Here is a 19,603-nt window from a genome sequence, read left to right as displayed (position 1 = left end):
AATCAGGAGTGAATCAAATACGTATTGTCCCACTGTATGTCTTTGATAGAAAAATAAAAAACTTATGGATCTTGGTAAAGGAGTGTAAAAAAAGAAAAGTTCAAAATCAAAAAATTCCCTGGCCATTAAAGGGTATAAAAAGAATAATATATAACTTAACAACTATATTTGCCACAATAATACTGCTGCTGCATCTTTTTTTCTGTGCATATGCTGCTCCTACCAACCAAAGAAACATTTTTGTCTACAGTGTTTTTGTTTAAAAAATTGTTTAAAATTGCTCCCCTTTAAAATTAAAAAAATATGCACATGCTTTAATTTTTGTATACCTGATTTACTAGTTTAGTTAGGCAACAACACATCTAACATCTATGCTGTGGGCTATTTTCACATTTGAGCAAAAGGGGCAGCAAACAGAAATTGGTGCATAAATTGTAAGTAAAATAAGTTAAGAGTTCCAAAGTTGTGCATATAGCAAAAAAGTAAGGTGTCTAAAAATGACATGATATATGAAAAATTATGTACAGCCAAGAAAGGTATAAAATGTGTCTAATGAAATAAATAGAAATAATACATAAAAGACAACATGTTTAAAATAGGGGAAACACCAGAGGGTGACAAACACAGCAGGAGGAGATGATTATCAATACAAGATGATGGAATGTAAACAACATAGGAAAATGAAATCTACAATGGTAGAGAGGGTACCGCCATGGGTGCAGCCTGTGCATCCTCGTACGCTAATATTTTTCTGGGACTGTGGGAGAGGAACCTTTTCATGTCAGATGGGAACCCATCAATAGACAGTGTCCTCCTCTGGACATGCTACATTAATGACGTATTTATAATCTGGCATGGTACATGTTCCCAATGTCACAATGATCGGAATATTTGTCTTACTTTTCATTGTGATCATCTTGAAATTAGTTTCTTAGATGTGAAAGTTAAACGTGATTCCGAAAAAAGACTTCTACCAACTCCCTTCTACATGCCACAAAATAGAAACCTTCATATGGCTATGTTGACAAGAAAATAAAAAACAATGTGTCAACAGATTTCTCAATAGAATCTAAATGCATTATTAATTGAATATTTTGGATCTGAGGAGGCTGGTGTACTTACCTTTAAATTTCATGTCAGAATGCCTGTATAATTTCTGAACCCTGAAGCCTGCCATTTGGCCACTGCACTTCTTCTTTTCTCCTTCACCTATCACATAGATTCTCTTTAGCCTTTTCACTCCACAGTGCAGCAGGCCTTTACTCGGGCATCATGCCTTGTAATGTTGCAAAGGGAAATAAGAGGCCTATTCCTATTGGAAGTCATGGCTTGAAGTGAAGAGGCAGAAGAGAATCAGGGGAAGGGGAAAAGAGGTGCAAAGGATTGGACAGTTGGCTACAGGGATGGCAGAACAGGTGAGCAGTAAAGTGAGTATTATCAGTTTTTTTAACCATTTCCCTACCCTCTTCAGTTTAGCGAAATGGAAAGTGAAGGTGGCTGCCATTTTGCTGAATTAGTGCCTAGCAACTTACAAAAAAATATGTATTTTGGAGTAAAACTCAAGAGTTCAAAATCTAAAATCTATCATATATCTCAAGAGAAATGTCTTAGAAGAACCCTTTACAGCACACTATTTGCATTACATATTGTTTGAACATTTCAGCATTCTCTCATCATATGCAGTGTTTTTCTATTGTCTCTGTATTTTTATGATTACTGCATGAAAATCAATTAGTTTGTCCAACTATATTTTATGGTTTCTGATAATTCAAAGCTGCAAAAAGTATTGGAGAGGAATCTCAGCACATAACCTGGCAGCACTATTAATCTCCAGATTCAAAGTGACTTATGTTGCCCTCGAGATGCATTAGGAGACAACTGAATGAGAACAAGTCATCAAAAATACCTTTTCAGACGGTTCTTATGTGTAATATAATGTGTTACTGAGGTGCAATGAGAGAAGTTTTATGTCAGCATAGTACTTGATTGGGTGACCTTTACCAAAAAGTATGGGGTTACGGATAATTGATTTCAGAGTCTATTTCAAAAATCTTGGCAATTTTGTTTTATTTTGATGACCAGACATTGTTCATAAACTCATCTGTGTAAAGCAGCGTCGTCGCATCTACTTACCTTTCAAATACTTTAATAGGACAGTGCAGCCATGCTTCTTATGTGTATACATATTATAAAATTCATGCTTATTCTTATACATATGCAGGATGCAGAGTCAAAGAGTCATGCAGAGTTTTTCTAAGATTCAGTTTGCCAACCTAATCCTAGATACAGTGGAGTAGTTAGAGTCTGATGGGAACCATTGCAAAATCTGCACCTGAGCCCCCATTTGCATATTGGTTAGACAGATGTATGGGTCCTTGTGACATTCTAAATCCTATAAAAACATACATGTTAGCCCCCATGTAATGATATCCCACAATAGAGGCCTCCTTCTGTAATGTCCCTCATCATAGGCCTCTTCCTGTAATAATGTCCCCCAACCTGGGCCCCTTCCTGTAATAATGTTTCCTTTCCAGGGCCTGCTTCCTGTTATAATTATGCCCATTCTGGACCCCTTCCTGGTATAATGTCTCAATCCTGGGCCCCTTCTTGTAGTAACGTCCACCATCCTGAGCCCCATCCAGTAGTAATATCCTCCATCCTGCTCCTCTTTTCCAACACAATTAAAAAAAAGCAATCTCATCTCGCCTTTAAATCAATTCCTTGAGGGGTGTAGTTTTCAAAATTGGGTCACATGTTGGGTGTTTCCACTGTTTTGGCACATAAGGGGCTTTGCAAAAGCTACATGGTTTCCGTTATCTATTCCAGACAAATTTTAATCTCCAAAAATTAAATGGGGGTCCTTTCCTTCTGAGCCCTGCCGTGCACCCAAACAGTAGTCCCCACATATTGGGTATCGGTGTACTCAGGAGAAATTGCACAACAAGTTTTATGGTCCATTTTCACCTATTACCCTTGTGAAAATGAAACATTTGGGGCTAAAGCAACATTTGTGTGAGAAAAATGTATTTTTCTATTTTCATGGCTCAACATTTTAAAGTTCTGTGAAGCATATGTGGGTTCAAGGGGCTCTCCACACCTCTAACTAAATTCCATGAGGGACGTACTTTCCAAATGGGGTCACGTGTTTAGGCATATCAAGGGCTCTGCAAATGTGATATAGCATCAGCTCTTCATTTCAGTCAACTTTGCGCTCCAAAAGTCAAATGGTGCTCTTTCCCTTCCAAACTCTACTATGTATCTAAACAATGGAGTATCGACTAACTCAGGAGAAATTGCATAACAAATTGTATGGTCCATTTTCTCCTGTTATCCTTGTGAAAATTAAAAATTTGGGGCTAAAGGAACATTTTTATGGGAGCATTTTTTCCTTCCATATTGCTTCAATTCCTGTGATGCACTTAAAGGGCTAATAAACTTCTTGAATGTGGTTTTGAGCACTTTGAGGGGTGTAGTTTTTAAAATTATGTTATTTTTGGGTATATTCGGTCACATATGCCCCTTAAAGTCACTTCATTTGTGCTATGGTCACTAACAAATGATTTTGTAAATTTTGCTAGAAAAATGAAAAAATGCTAACAAATTTTTAACCCTTCTAACTTCAACAAAAAACATTTCTTCAAAAATGATGCTGATGTAAAGTAGACATATGGGAAATATTATTTATTAACTATTTTGTGTGGTATAACTATGATTTATGGGCATAAAAATTAAAAGTTTGAAAATTGCTAATTTTTTTGGACAAAGTGTCAATACTTTCACAATTAAATGCAAATCATATTGACCAAAATGTACCACTAAAATGAAGTATAATGTGTCATGAAAAAAATCAACCTCAGAATCACTGGGATATGTTGCAGAATTCCAGAGCTATCACCAATTAAATTGATGCATGTCAGATTGAAAAATAAGGTTCGGTCATTAAGCAGTTAAAGTTATATTTAACAAAACACACTCAACATTGAAATTGCAATACCATAAAAGAAATGTCTTTGAATTATAGAAATCACAGGATCGATAGACATGTTAGTGATATGGAGATGATGAAAAAATGGAAACAAAATTTTCAAAATATCTTCTTGATTTATTCAGTATCCAGTATGAGCACCACAAGCTCAATGGGAGACAAGTCCCAGAGATGCTGTAATGCCAAGCTGTTAGTGTTAATGTACTTTTAATGAAGACTAGAGGTGTTCGCTATCATAAATTATACCACACTACACCATAATCCTAAGAGTAGGACTGGTGTGACATTCTCTCAAAGGCTACTTAAAAGCTATGGCCATATAGTATGTCCTTGAGATGGAGGCTGGAGGTGAAATTGCAGCAAGGTAGACTGGACTGGAGGTCTATCCTATTAAGCAATGACTACCACTTTTCATTTTGATACAATGATATCTGGAGATATGTGAATGATCTGGAGACCACAGTGGCAACATTATGAAGAAGCCTTCATGAGAGAAAGTCACACCAGTCCAACTCCCTGGATTGTGGAATAATGTAGGGTAACTGGAACCCTCTAGTCTTCAATCTGGGTAACTAACTCAGTTTGGCCATGTGACCAGTGGAATGGCCATTTCTCCAAAGTGACCCGGGAGCCATTTTTCAACACAAGGCAGCAGCAGTACAGTATAGATAATATGTTGGGCATGGAATAGATACCCATCTGGACATGAGCCATAAGCATTGACTGTTGCAGAATAGGGTAGAAGACAATGGACAGAAATGTAGATGGAACGGCCTATCTAAACGTTGGTTGGATACTGTTTCGCTTGGGATTTATAAAGACTCCGACCACACTGAATATCCTCTCTTACATTACAATAGAGGTTGTACATGACAGTGCTCCCAGAGTAAATTGGGACAGTTCTCGTGACTTGTCCAGTCTAGTAAGCCAAAAGTCCTTGGGATTCGGGCTCTGGATATCTGCCAGAGAAAAGACAGTCTAGGCTCAACTAAACCTGACAGTCCAGCCTGTGAGTCTTTTATTTTCTGAGGAGTATCAGGTTGGTACAGCAGCAGATAAAACATCTGGTTCATCATGTCAAATAAAAATGTATTTGTTACTGCTGTTTCCTTGGCAATTTGTTGTAGACCTATTGCTTGCAATTGGGGGGAGTCACTGAGACATTTTTTGGTCAACCATGCAGTTGGCAGGCATACATTCTACAAAAGATTTACCGAGAAGGGAACACAATTTATTGCTTGTGTTATGCCAATTTACACTTCCTTTTGGAAGCAATAAAAAAATCTTCTACTCTATTTTATAGTCAGGGGCTAAACACATAACTATCTAATAGGCAATGCTTAGCTTGATGGTAACTATACTCCACTCATTCCAGCATATATCTTGTCCTGCATACCAGTACGAACAAGGACCCTGTTGGTTCACTTCCCGTGCCCTGTTGTGACGGATGGTCATCATGGCCAGGATTGTCTTTGCGTCCTTCATTTTTGCTTTGATTGTAGTCTTGTTCCCTGCTTGTGCCAACTCAATGTCCACATCCACCTAATAATGCTTCTTCTCCTCCTACTCTTCCTTTTCCTCCTCAATCTCTTCCAAATTCTGCTGCATACAACATAGACATTGAAGGTCTGGACAGGGACCCAATTCTGTGCAGTGTTCTTCCAGGGAGCTTCACCTGATCATAAAAATCATTAAACATGTATACAGCCATTGATCATATTGTTAAATAGAATTGCATTAACAGAATACCATGAATGTATTTTTGATGTTACAACAATTGTTCCCTTTGTGCCCTGTCCCTACAGGGAAAAGTCATGCCTGTAGCATCTCCCAAAAAATTCTTATTTACACCAAAAACTGTAGTGAAGCAAGGATCTTATGAAAATTTGGAGTAGTTGAAGCCTAACAATATTTTTACTCTGTCAATGTGGAAAAGAATTCTCAAGATGCTCATGCATAGGATTTGCCACGACCACAACCACCACTAGAATTCCAGGCACTGTTAAAATTTGTCCACCAACATCACCTGCTCTCAAGCTGACTGTAGTAGTATAAATCTTCCTCCCAGAAGATTTGCTGGCAGAACATCGGCTCTGTTCATTAATGCTGACGCCTCCACCTTCCCCATCTGATGGCAATTACCTCCTCGGCACCCCAATTCATTCTCAATCATCAGCAGCATGATCCATGAGTCGGCTCACAGTTGTCTCAGTGTGGGTAATATCCTGAGCTCCCTGCCCCATCACCTGATTTTCACCCCTATATTTGCACTGGCTTAGAATGTCATTACCACTGCCCCTCCCATTTCAGTATGTAGAGCAAGCAATATGACTAGGCATTTGAGTTGTCTACTCCATCCCATCCAGAGCAATTTGACAGTCATTCAAGTATAATGGCTGACTGCCATTCTCATCCAATAAATCAACACAAAGAATTTGTTATTGTGACAAATCTACGTTAACACCTGATGTCAGCGGTCACGTGACCATCACATGACTAAATGAAGTCACCACAGGTCCTTTCAGTATACCCCGGGACGTCGAGAACAGAGGACGCCACCGGACGGGAGCCCGGAGGCCGCCGGAGAGGTTAGTATAATGTTTTTTTTTTATTTTTTACGTTTTAATTTTTTTTTTTACTAATGGTACCCGGGTCTGGAGGAGAGTCTCCTCTTCTCCAGACCCAGGTACCATCCGCACATTGAAACGCATAACATCCACATGCATACATGAATACATGCGGATGTTATGCGGTTCAATGCAAGTCAATGGCTGCGATTTCGCCGTGATTATGCACAAAAAATGGTTGTGCTGCAGATTTTTCCACAATGATAATCTGCAGCGGAAATTTCCACAGCATGTGCACAGACATGCGGATTATCATTGGGAAACATGGCAGACAACTTAACAAGCGTTTTTAATGCGTTTTTGCGGTGGAAACGCATTAAATCCGCTTCGTGGGCACACAGCCTAACTGTTCAGGTGCTACATAGGAACTAATGCAAATGAGAAAAAAAAATTCCTCTGAAATGTTGCTTTAGCCCCATTTTTTTAACTTTTACAAGTAATAACACAAAAAAGGACCTCATAGTTTACCACTTTCTTCTCAGCATGCTGATATCCCAAATGTGGTCAGAAACTTCTGTTTGGAGTAACAGCAGAGTTCGGAAGGGAAGGAGCACCATTTGAATTTGCCTGAAATAGATGGCGGGTACCATTTTGTATTTGCAGGGCCTCTAAGGTGCCTAGAGAGTAGAACGCCCCCCCCCCCCATAAGTGACTCCATTTTTGACAGTACACTCCTCAAGGTTTTTATTTAGGTATGTATTGAGCATTTTGAATCCACAGGTACTACACATAGCTCAATAATACTAGATCGTCATATTGGAAATTTTCATTGTTTTCACAAAAATGGTGGTTTTGCCTCAAATGAAAAATGTAGACTATACAGTTTGTTACCTACTTTCTTTTGAGTGAGGCAATACCTCATATGTAGTCAAAAAGTTCTGTTTGGACACACAGCAGGGAAGGGAAGAAGAGACATTTGGTGTTTGGAGTGTAACTTTAGCTGTAATAGTTTGCAGACACCGTGTCTCATTTGCAGAGCCCTGAGATACCAAAACAGAAAACCAGACAAGTGACCCCATTTTGGAAACTAGACCCATCAATGGATTCATTTAGGGGAGTGTTTAGCATTTTGAACACATATGTGCTTCACAGAACTTTTTCAAATGTGGATGCAAATATGAAAATTACTCTTTTTCTGATAAAATGTTTAGCGACAAATTTATAATTTTCACAATGGATAATATGACCTTTACCAAAAAGGAAGTGACAATAAAAGTTAGATAGTTTTATGCCAAAAATGCCAGCACCTCCAACAATCCGCTGTATTCGGGTGATGTGCACAGGTGTAATATTATTATTATTATTATTATTTATTATTATTATAGCGATATTAATTCCTTGGCGCTTTACATGTGAAAAAGGGGATATACATAGCAAAAACACAATAATCTTAACAAAACGAGTCAGCAAATGGTACAGGAGGAGAGAGGACCCTGCCCGAAAGGGCTCACAATCTACAATGTATGGGTGAAGATACAGTAGGTGGGAGTAGAGCTGGTTATGCAGCGGTATGGTGGAGCGGTGGTTACTGCAGGTTGTAGGCTTGTCGGAAGAGGTGGGTCTTCAGGTTTCTTTTGAAGGTTTCCACGGTAGGTGATAGTTTGATATGTTGGGGTAGAGAGTTCCAGAGTAGGGGGGATGCACGAGAGAAATCTAGTATGCGATTGTGGGTAGAGGAGATAAGAGGGGAGTAGAGAAAGAGATCTTGTGAGGATCGGAGGTTGTGTACAGGTAAGTACCGGGTGACTAGGTCACAGATGTATGGGGGAGACAGGTTGTGGATGGCTTTGTATGTCAGGGTTAGGGTTTTGAACAGGAGTCTCCGGGCAATGTAGAGCCAGTGAAGGGATTGACAGAGGGGAGAGGCCAGGGAATAGCGGGGGGACAGGTGGATTAGTCGGGCAGCAGAGTTTAGGATAGACTGGAGGGGGGAAGGAGTGTTGGAAGGGAGACCACAGAGCAGCAGGTTGCAGTAGTCGAGGCAGGAAATGATGAGTGCATGCACTAGTGTTTTTGCAGAGTCTTTGCTGAGGAATGTGCGGATGCAGAAGATATTTTTGAGTTGGAGATGGCAGGAAGTGGAAAGGGCTTGGATGTGTGGTTTGAAGGAGAGATCAGAATCCAGGATTACCCCAAGGCAGCAAGCCTGCAGGACTGGGGAGAGTGAACAGCCATTGACGTTGATGGATAGGTTAGATGGGGAGGATGAATGAGAAGGTGGAAAGATGATGGATTCTGTTTTATCATTGTAAAGTTTTACAAATCTGGCAGAGAAGAAGGATGAGATAGAGGACAGACATTGTGGGATTTTGGTTCGCAGGGAGGAGATATCGAGGTAGATCTGTGTGTCATCAGCATAGAGGTGATACTGAAAGCTGTGAGACTCTATATTGGACTTCTACAAGGAAGAATGCAAAAAAAAATGTAATTTTGTGAGGTAGACAGTTGCATTCAAATCTTTGAACCTGGAGAATTTTTTGGGGCTACGAAAAAAAATAAAAACCTTTACAAAATAAGGTAAAAAATTGTTTATTGCCTGCCAATATAACAAGCCAGAAAGTATATTTTCTCCAGCACACAAGGATTTTTCTTCAGTAGCAAAATTAGGACAAAGGGTTATTAAATGGTCCTCCTTTCTTGCACTGTATAAAGAATAATGCAAAAAAATGTGTTATGCACCCCCCTGATTGACTCCGCTGGACCATGTGATATGATAGTTGCAAAGTATGCATGTCATCGCAAATGTTGCAAGCAGTATGCTTGTAGCCAGAAATTCTCATAGAAATTTAGGTTGACATCATTCGTTCTGATACAATAATATGTTAATTGGACCCAGTCCCTGTTAGTGGTGCTCAGCATATGATTACATATAGAATACATTTTCATATAAAGTATATATAAAGTCCAAGAATAGATACAGTACTCACCAGTAGATTTTAAATTGTTTTATTCCATATGTAAAATATATTTCATGACCATTTCGAAAAACAGACTATAGGTTTCCTTATTCACAGAACCCGCACTAAGGCCACGGCCCCACTACCAGTATTTGGTCAGTATTCAGTCAGTAATTTTTCTCAGGAGTGGGAGCCAAAACCAGGTGAGGAACAATCAGAGAAAAGGTATAATAGAAACAAGTCACCAATTCTGCATTTATCACCAACTCCTATTTTTGGCTCCCACTCCTGAGAAAAAATACTGACTAAATACTGACCAAATACTGATAGTGGGGCCATGGCCTTAGGCCATTTCACATCCAACTTAATGCTATTACAGGTGCCTATAGCCATCTAGACATAAATTACTTCTAATACAACTTCTACATAGAAAATGAATGACACAAATGCACATATCTCACAGGTAGCATTGCTTTTCAGCATGTGCCAAATTTTTGTTTTTTTACTTTACTTTAAATGAAGTGCGGCATGTGACTTATGTAAAGAATCAAATTATTTTAATGGTCCTCCCAAGTACATTTCAGAAACTCCAGTTCCCGTTCAGTGCCTTGTTATCTGACTGTAACCATGGAATTGCTTGTAATAATACATTATGCATTGTCTATGTGATAGGCGTTTATGAGAAATCGTTGACCTTTTCATTACACTTTTCTCCTTGTTTGGCATGGTCACTTCACATCCAAAATGTTTATTCTTTGGCTAACTTGTAGGCAAGCCAATCAAAATGCAAAAAGTGCTGTATATTGAGAGATTCAGTCCTGCTACTGTCTCGCAGAAGATTTATGAGGTGTTTATATTCTGAGTCAACGCCATTAGAAGATGGAGATAGGATGTGAATGAATGCATTATACTTGCAATCTGTATAGTGTATTAAAGGGACATCTACTATGCACATGATCTATGATCTCAAGCAAACCTAAAAGTGTTTTTTCTTTCTGACATAATTATTTGTTTACTTACTGATTAAAACAACCAATAGAATATTTTAGATTACACCTAGTGAAAACATTGTGAATCTTTTTTTTTCCTATAAATATAGTAAATTTTACCAACAGCATATGACACGCCCCCTGGGCCTAGTGTGGACGTGTGTGGGTTGCCCGGAACCGGGTCTCTGGGGGTTGTAGTCTCCGTGGCGGCGACCCGGTCCCGTGGCTCAGGTTGGTGAGGCCGATGGCAATCTTTTAGGGGTTTTAGGTTAATTGTCCGACTACGCCACCCGTGGATTGCGGTCAGGGTGTACCGCCGCTGCGAGGCAGTCCGCTGAGGCTGGTGTGGTGTGCGCAGCAAAAGATGGGATAACTCCCCAGGGGAGGAGTATGGCCTCAGGGCAGGGAATGTGGATGATGGGGGAGTGATGGTGCGCGGGCGTCCCAGCACTAGTAGTGCTGGTGCGGCGATGAGCAGGAACGACTCAGAGTCTTTGCAGTGCAGTTCAGCGTCTTTACTGGTGATATTAAGGCAGACCCTCCCGGGAGTACTGGCTAGCATAAGGGGCCTGGTCAGTCTGCGAGCAAACAGGAGTTTCCCTGGCCAGGTGGAGCTGTAGGCCTCCCCGTTTATCTGCACTCTTTCTGGCTACCTTGCTGTAAGCGGGTAGTAGTAGCCCACGTCCCTGAGTATACTGTGTGGTGCTCACCCGTATGGCTGGTGACCTGGGGCCTTCTGTTAGCCTCCGCTCCTGGATGGCGGTGCTGGTCCCTTCCTTGTGACTGAGCCTCCGGGCTTCTATGGCCAGAGGACCTGGAATCCCCTGCCGGCTGGTTTCTGCTGCTGGGTGGATATCAGTCCCCACAGCCTCGGACTCCGGTGTCCGGTTATCAGATTCTTCTGCCAGGGCGAGCTCTGCTCCGCTCCAGCCCCAGGTCTTCAGCTACTGCTCCTACAGAGCTCCTGCTGTAACTCTCCCTGTGTCTGGAATTGTCTCCAGGCTCTGACTCAACTGACTAATCCCGCCCCAGACCCAGTTTATAAGGGCAGATTCCTCCTCTCCCAGGTCTGGGCAGGAAGTGTTGCATGCTTAAGGGCTCATGACCAGAGAAACCTCCCACTAGCTCCCAGACGTAATATTTCTATTACTGTGGCAACCAGACCCCTGGGGTGCCACATTCCCCCCTAGTGAATTTTAGTACTCCGGGACTAAACACATTTTTAAGAAAACACAAATACAGGGTATAAACAATAATACTATAACATATGTACAAGAAGCTTTAGTCTTTAGAGGTCACGGCGTGTCCGTAACCGGGTGTCCATGTCACCCAACAAGGTGAAGTTTTGGCACAGAGTAGGGGACCTGTCCAAAGCAAACCCCAAGCGTTGGCCCAGGGCGTGGCTGCAAGGCTGAGGCTAGCTACTTTGGGCCACAAGGAGGCCACGCCAGACAGGTTTTATCTTCCTAGGCCATCTTGCAAGAGGCACCAAGGTGCAACTATCAACAATGTAGTTCCGGTTACTCAGCGTCCATAACCTGTCAGTCCAAATAAACCTGAAGGGTAACTAGAGAAACATAATTAGTAACCAGGTAACAAACATAAACCATTTTCAACATTTACGTATGTACAGGTAAATATATATTACAGTTTAGATTCTCCAGCGAGCGGGCATCTGTCCTCTAGTGCTCCTGGTGGACCTGCGTAACCCACTCTCTGGTTCTGCACTACAGGGTGTAGGAGGTGTTATGGGTAGGTCTGGCAGCTTTCTGCATACTCTTTGGCTTACTAGGGGCACGGCAGGCTCACTACTAGCAGAGGGTTGATTCTCCTGGGCTGCTGGTATGGATTCTTCTGCCTCCTGGGCCGGCTGCTCTTCTGACACTACCTGTTCTTCTGTAGGCCCTTGAGGGGCTGGCTGGAGAAAGGGGAGGATGGGTACCACGACTGTGTTGTTGATCTGAGTCCAGGACCGGGGAAAGTCTCCGAGTACGGTACTGATCATTTCTTCCCTTTCCTCTGCGGGTTGAGGGTTTTCTTGATCTTCTTCAGGGCTTTGCTGCTGCTCGGGACACTTCTTCAGGTGGTCTCTGGAGACAATGGCTGTGGTCTCTCCTCCATGATTACTGATGACACATACTTTTGGGTTCTCATGACTTGAGGGCAGTACGGTGTACGGGTCCTTCTCCCACTGGTCGTCCAACTTGTGGAGCTGCCTCTTTCTCTTCAAGACCTGCTCTCCAGGTACCAGGGGAACAGCGGGAGCATACTGGTTATAAGCCTTCTCTTGCCTTTCTCTTGCTTGAGACAGACTCCGCTCGACGCTCTCCTGTACATTCCGATACTGCTGCTGCCGTTCTGTATCCCAGTCTGCCTCTGGCGAGGTGTCCTCAGGTGTCAGGACTCCCATATCCAGGTCAATAGGCAGCTTACCAGGTCTTGCTCTCATTAGGTAAGCCGGGGTACAGTTGGTGGAGCCTACGGGGATGTGATTGTACAAGTCCACCGAATCAGGCAGTTTTTCAGGCCACAGACTGCGTTCCTCCAGGGGCAACGTTTTCAGCAAGTCCATCACCACCTGGTTCATTTTCTCACATAGTCCGTTAGTCTGAGGGTGATAGGGCGTTGTTCTTATCTTCCTGCAGCCATACAGATTGCAGAACTCTTGGAATGCCTCCGCTTCGAAGGCTGGTCCTTGGTCCGTCAGCACTTGCTCTGGATACCCGTGTGGATGGCAGAAGTGCAGTTGGAAGGCTCTGGCTGCTGTTTGGGCCATTAAGTCCTTGACAGGGACCACCACTAGGAACCGCGAGTAGCGATCTACCCAGATTTGCTTGGAGCCAGTTTCACATGGTCCAGGGCTACCAGTTCCAGTGGCTGCCTGGTGATGATGGGCTGCAGAGGAGTCTTCTGGCTGGCACGGTTCACAGTCTCTGCACCACCTCTCGATGGCTCCTCTCATGCCTACCCAGTAGAACCGTCCACGCAACAGGAACTCCAGCTTCTTCCATCTGAAGTGCCCTGCTCCGTCGTGGTATGCCTCCAGAACCATAGCCGCATCTCGTCTTGGGACCACTACCTGCCAGGTCAGCTCATGTGTTCTACAGTTGACCATTCTCCGGCACAGCTTCTCCTTGTAAAGAAACAGTTTACTTTTCTCCTTCCACAGTTGTTTGGTCTCTTCCGGAGCGTCTGGGTCAAGACGGGCATCAGCCTGTGTCAACATTTCCTTCACCAGACGGACTGCGGGATCACTGTCTTGTGTCTCTGCCCAGCTGTAGTGGGGTAAGGGATTGAACGTGGCAGAGCGTCTGTCCCTTACACGGTGGGAATACAGGGTAATCCCATGACGGTGGAACGCAGGGAGTTCGACTTCTTCCAGTTCTTCTGGATCTTCCCCTATGTCCGTTAAGTTTGGCATTCTGGACAGGGCATCCGCGTTGGCATTTGAGCGTCCCGCCCGGTATTTGATGGTGAATTCGTAGTTGGACAGGCGGGCCATCCATCTCTGCTCCAGGGCACCAAGTCTTGCAGTGTCCAGGTGTGTCAACGGGTTGTTATCCGTGTACACGGTGAACTTGGAAGAGGCAAGGTAATGCTTGAAACGTTCGGTCACTGCCCACACCACTGCCAGGAACTCTAGCTTGAATGAGCTATAATTCTCAGGGTTTCTCTCTGTGGGCTGTAGTTTTCGGCTGGCGTAAGCGATTACCCGTTCTTTCCCCTGCTGGATCTGGGACAGTACGGCTCCTAGCCCGATGTTGCTCGCGTCCGTGTGGAGGATAAAGGGCTGGCTGTAGTCAGGGTACGCCAGGATTTCATCCCCCGTGAGGGCCATCTTCAGCTGGCAGAAGGACTCCTCTTCCAGCTTTTCCCACCTGAAGGGCGGCTTCTGGTTTTTGGCCTTCCTGGATTGGCCTATCAGGAGATCCTGCATAGGGGCTGCCATTTTGGTGAAACCGGGAATGAATCTTCGGTAGTAGCCTACCAACCCGAGGAACTGCCGCACTTCCTTTATGTTGGAGGGTCTTGGCCAGTCCTTAATCACGGTGATCTTATCGGGGTCGGGAGCCACTCCGTCAGCACTCACCACGTGTCCCAGGTACTGCACCTTTGGTTTCAGGAGGTGACACTTGGAGGGTTTCACCTTTAGGCCGTAGCTTGCCAGGGCGTCAAACACTTCTGCCAGGTGTTTCAGATGGTCCTTGTAGGTTTTGGAATAATCGATGACATCGTCCAGGTATAACAGGACCGTCTCGAAGTTCCGGTGTCCCAGACAGCATTCCATCAACCGCTGGAAGGTTCCTGGTGCGTTGCAGAGCCCGAACGGCATACAGTTGAATTCGCTGAGACCCATTGGGGTGGTGAACGCACTCTTCTCCTTGTCCGCCTCTGCTATGGGAACCTGCCAGTACCCGCTAGTAAGATCCAAAGTGGAGAAGAAGTTAGCAGATTTTAATGCAGATAAAGATTCTTCTATTCTAGGTAACGGGTACGCATCTTTGTGTGTTATACGGTTGACCTTTCTGTAGTCTACACACATTCTCATTGTGTTGTCCTTCTTTTTTACTAGAACTAGTGGAGCTGCCCAGGGGCTACAGCGGTCCCCGATTACGTCAGCCTCCTTCATATCCCACAACATCCCCTTTGCATGTTGATAGTGTGCAGGGTGTACACGTCGGTATTTTTCCTTTATGGGTGGATGGTCTCCTGTGGGGATGTGATGTTCTACCCCCTTTACTCGCCCGAAGTCTAGCGGGTGTTTACTAAAGACTCTTTCATACTCCTGAACCACCCGGTAGACTCCCTGTTTTTGGTGTGAGGGAGTGGAGTCAGTACCCAAATGCAGTTGCTGACACCAGTCCTCCATTTGTTTCTTAGAGCCGTTACCTTCCTCTGGTTGAGATGGAGGCAAGGGTTCTACGGCCTTTACAGAATTTTGGTTTATGGTGAACAATTTGGCTAGCGTGGCATACCGGGGCAGGTGTACTTCTCTCTCCCCGATATTTATGATGCGGACAGGCACCCTCCCATGGCGTACATCGACCACCCCCCGTGCTGTCAAAATGGTGGGCCTACTGTCTGAGTAGACGGGCTCTACCATTGCTTGGTAGTCTCTACCTCTTAGACCAATAGCTGCCCGGCACCATATCATCATCTCACTTTTCGGGGGCATGGCAATAGGGAACGGGTCACACATTCTCACGCTACCAATCTCACCACCAGATAATTCCACCTGTTGCCGTTTCATCAGTGCCCGGATCTCTTTTTGGAGGACAGGCTGCTGGCTGGAACTGGAGTTCTTGGCAACCTGCTGTAAAATGAGAATCACCTCTGCAAGACAATTTTCAATCACGTTAGTCCCTAAGGTGATTTTAGGGTGGCTCTCATGACGGTCAATGTCCACAATAATAAGTCCTTGTGCCCCCAGTTCGACTTTACCAACCTTAATGGTCACCTCCTTGAATCCCACCTGCGGCACTGGCTGACCATTGCTGGCGATGATACTCAGGTCGTCATCTGGGTAGCGGGTTATGTCCGAGTCATTCCAGTACCGCTTAAAGAGCACGTACAGGATGGTAGTCACTTGTGACCCAGTGTCCAGTAGGGCACTCATAGGAATGCCATCCAGTACCACAGGCAAGACCGGACATCCCCCTACGTATTTATCACGCCAGTTCGATGGGCCTGATGATCTTATGCCTGGGGGTTGGCCCTCTACCCCAGGTTGTGCCCGTTTAAATGACAGTACCTTGCCATGTGTCCGGGTTGATTGCAGCGGCGGCAGATGGGTTGTCCGTCCTCGTTGTATCTGTCGCTGGGTCTTCCTCTGGACGTTGGGATCCTCCTCTGTCGGCGCCACGGGACGTCTTCCAGTCCGGATGCCAGCTGGATCTTCCCTGGAGGGGAAACCTGTAAAGACTGCACAGTTCTGGTTAGCGCGGCTACGCTTTTGGTTAACTCTTGGACCTGATGGTGCAGGTCTGTAGCCGGGTTGTTATCCAAAGCCAGCGCACCAGCTCCTACAGACTCTGTAGACAAGGGCGCCGCCTCCTGGTGATAGGTAATAGCAGGATGCCGGTGGGTTACAGCGCTACCCGGTGCCGGTTCTCGGAGCACCCGGATGGCCCTGTCTTTGAACTTTGCAAAGTCCAAACCAGGGTTCTGCAAGGCCATTGCACATAACTGGGTTCGGTGGGCATTGGACTGCAGACCCTCAATGAATTGCTCAGTTAACAGTTCATCTGCATTCCGCACACTGTCAGGGTCTGCCTGTTTAATGGCTCCCAGGGCCTCTTGCACGTTCAAAGCATAGTCTCTTATACTGTCTTGGGCCCGCTGCTTGCACCCATAAAATTTCATTTTGATCTCTGCTGAGGTGCGGGTATCAAAAGTGTCTCTCAGACGGGTTAAGATCTCTTTCACAGTCTCCTTGTCCCGGACTGACCAGGACTTTACTTCACGTTGGGCTGCCCCGGTTAGCTGGCCTACCAGTATGCTCACTTTTTGTCCCTCTGTCAGGGGGTACACCTTAAACAGGCTTTACAGTCTCTCTTTAAAGTCGCTTAGGGTATGCGACTCCCCTGAGTACTGGGGCAGCCAGGCCGCTTCGGGGATATAGGGCATTGTAAATGGCATTACTGCGGCAGGGGCCGCGCTGGTGGTAAAGGGTCCCTCCGTATCCGTCATCTTCCTCCCCCCTAGTTAAGTGTGGCCTACCTTCTGTTGCTTCTTCTCCGTAGGCCTCGGCTCCGCAGACGATCGTCAGGGTGGAGGACCTTGCGTCGCGCTCTGGTGACGTCAGCGTGGCTCTCTCTCCCTTCCATGACCTTGCGCAGCATCGATGCGTGGGGCGGAGCTTCGTGTCTCGCGTGCTTTCGGCGTCCATGTCCCTCTTCTTCCCGCGCAGGGTCCTGAAGATGGCGTCCGATGGCGGGAAAACGACTGCGGATTGCGGGAAACGGCTGCAGATGGTGGGAAACGGCTGCAGATGGTGGGAAACGGCTCCGGATGGCGGGGAACGGTTCCGGATGGCGGGGACCTTCACCACGGCAGGTATGACAGTCTTTTGAAGGCGCACAGTACCCGGTGGTTGCGGGCACGAAATCCTGCCGACTGCGCCAAAGCTGACGCGCCCCATGGGCCTAGTGTGGACGTGTGTGGGTTACCCGGAGCCGGGTCTCTGGAGGTTGTAGTCTCCGTGGCGGCGACCCGGTCCCGTGGCTCAGGGTGGTCAGGCCGATGGCAGTCTTTTAGGGGTTTTAGATTAATTGTCCGACTACGCCACCCGTGGATTGCGGTCAGGGTGTACCGCCGCTGCGAGGCAGTCCGCTGAGGCTGGTGTGGTGTGCGCAGCAAAAGATGGGATAACTCCCCAGGGGAGGAGTATGGTCTCAGGGCAGGGAATGTGGATGATGGGAGTGATGGTGCGCGGGCGTCCCAGCACTAGTAGTGCTGGTGCGGTGATGAGCAGGGACGACTCAGAGTCTTTGCAGTGCAGTTCAGGGTCTTTACTGGTGACATTAAGGCAGACCCGCCCGGGAGTACTGGCTAGCATAAGGGGCCTGGTCAGTCTGCGAGCAAACAGGAGTTCCCCTGGCCAGGTGGAGTTGTAGGCCTCCCCGTCTATCTGCACTCTTTCTGGCTACCTTGCTGTAAGCGGGTAGAAGTAGCCCACGTCCCTGAGTATACCGTGTGGTGCTCACCCTGATGGCTAGTGACTTGGGGCCTTCTGTTAGCCGCTCCTGGATGGCGGTGCTGGTCCCTTCCTTGTGACTGAGCCTCCGGGCTTCTATGGCCAGAGGACCTGGAATCCCCTGCCAGCTGGTTTCTGCTGCTGGGTAGATATCAGTCCCCACAGCCTCGGACTTCGGTGTCCGGTTATCAGATTCTTCTGCCAGGGCGAGCTCTGCTCCGCTCCAGCCCCTGGTCTTTAGCTACTGCTCCTACAGAGCTCCTGCTGTAACTCTCCCTGTGTCTGGAACTGTCTCCAGGCTCTGACTCAACTGACTAATCCCGCCCCAGACCCAGTTTATAAGGGCAGATTCCTCCCCTCCCAGGTCTGGGCAGGAAGTGTTGCATGCTTAAGGGCTCCTGACAAGAGAAACCTCCCACTTGCTCCCAGATGTAATATTTCTACTACTGTGGCAACCAGACCCCTGGGGTGCCACACATACTGTTATGATATTTAGAATATATTACACAATGATAATACTATTCTTAGATGATTAATAATAAAATAGAGCTAAAATATAGTCAGTCTGTTACATCTGTTTAAAAAGGCCATCATTAAATTAAATTTGTATGAGGGCTTGTTTTTTTGCAGTCTAATATGTATGGGGGTTTCCCAACTCTCAACATGACTCTATCTACATATGAAGCTAAGGAAAAGAAGAATCTAGCCTGCTGAATTTCAAAAGCCAATCCTTTAGTTCTCCATGAAGATAAGCTGCCACCAGGGTCAGAACGAGGGGTAGAGACCCTCCTAGGGCACTACCTCTTGCCTCCCTGAGGGGAGTGCAGTTTGATAAAAACTGACAGTGCTGTGCTTGCTGCCACACTGCATCCTCCTTCTGACACAGGCATTTAGCACTGATGACTAGGACGCAGGCACACAGGTGAGCAGTGTCAGTGAGTCACTAAAACTACTCAATGCCTGCGCCTTAGCATTCCCTCCCTGCACTCAATTGTATTTGATCCTTTAAGATGCAAATACACTTGATGTGAGCACCTAGACAAGAGCCAATGAGTTCCCTCCTCCGCCGGTAACTCCAGCAAGATACAGGTTACTTTCGACCTACTGGAGGAGAGCGCAACTCAGGGGACGTCAGATTATGTAATGACATTAATGCATCGCACCGTCCAGTGCCTACTGCTATACCAGGTAGAAGAAGAGACCATGGCCAAGTGAGTAAGCTTTTTTTTTTCTTCAACTATTTGACCACTGAATGGGGGCTATGAAGACATCATATTATATAAATGGCTGTTGGGGACATTATACTGGGGGATGTGAGAATATCATATTATATAAAGGGCTGTGTGGACATCATATTATATGGGGCTGTGTGGGAACATTATACCTTGGCTGTGGGGCCATAATTCTGT

The 19,603-nt window shown here is 45.5% G+C and overlaps 1 long non-coding RNA gene across 1 annotated transcript in view; it reads right to left on the bottom strand.

Annotated features, from left to right (window-relative positions):
- Window positions 1–4,443: 4,443 nt before the first annotated feature.
- Window positions 4,444–19,603, bottom strand: part of LOC141258044 (uncharacterized) — a 268,872-nt gene continuing 253,712 nt past the window's right edge. The window contains exon 3 of the long non-coding RNA XR_012318177.1: window positions 4,444–5,660. This is a non-coding gene — a long non-coding RNA (uncharacterized lncRNA). The remainder of the gene's footprint in view (window positions 5,661–19,603) is intronic.

This window comes from Phyllobates terribilis, unplaced genomic scaffold (assembly GCF_046119375.1).
Source record: "Phyllobates terribilis strain yellow unplaced genomic scaffold, ASM4611937v1 Scaffold_3__8_contigs__length_932513732, whole genome shotgun sequence".
NCBI lineage: Eukaryota > Metazoa > Chordata > Amphibia > Anura > Dendrobatidae > Phyllobates > Phyllobates terribilis.
The sequence above is the reverse complement of the archived record's forward strand: the minus strand, read 5'-3'. Positions and strand labels throughout refer to the sequence as shown.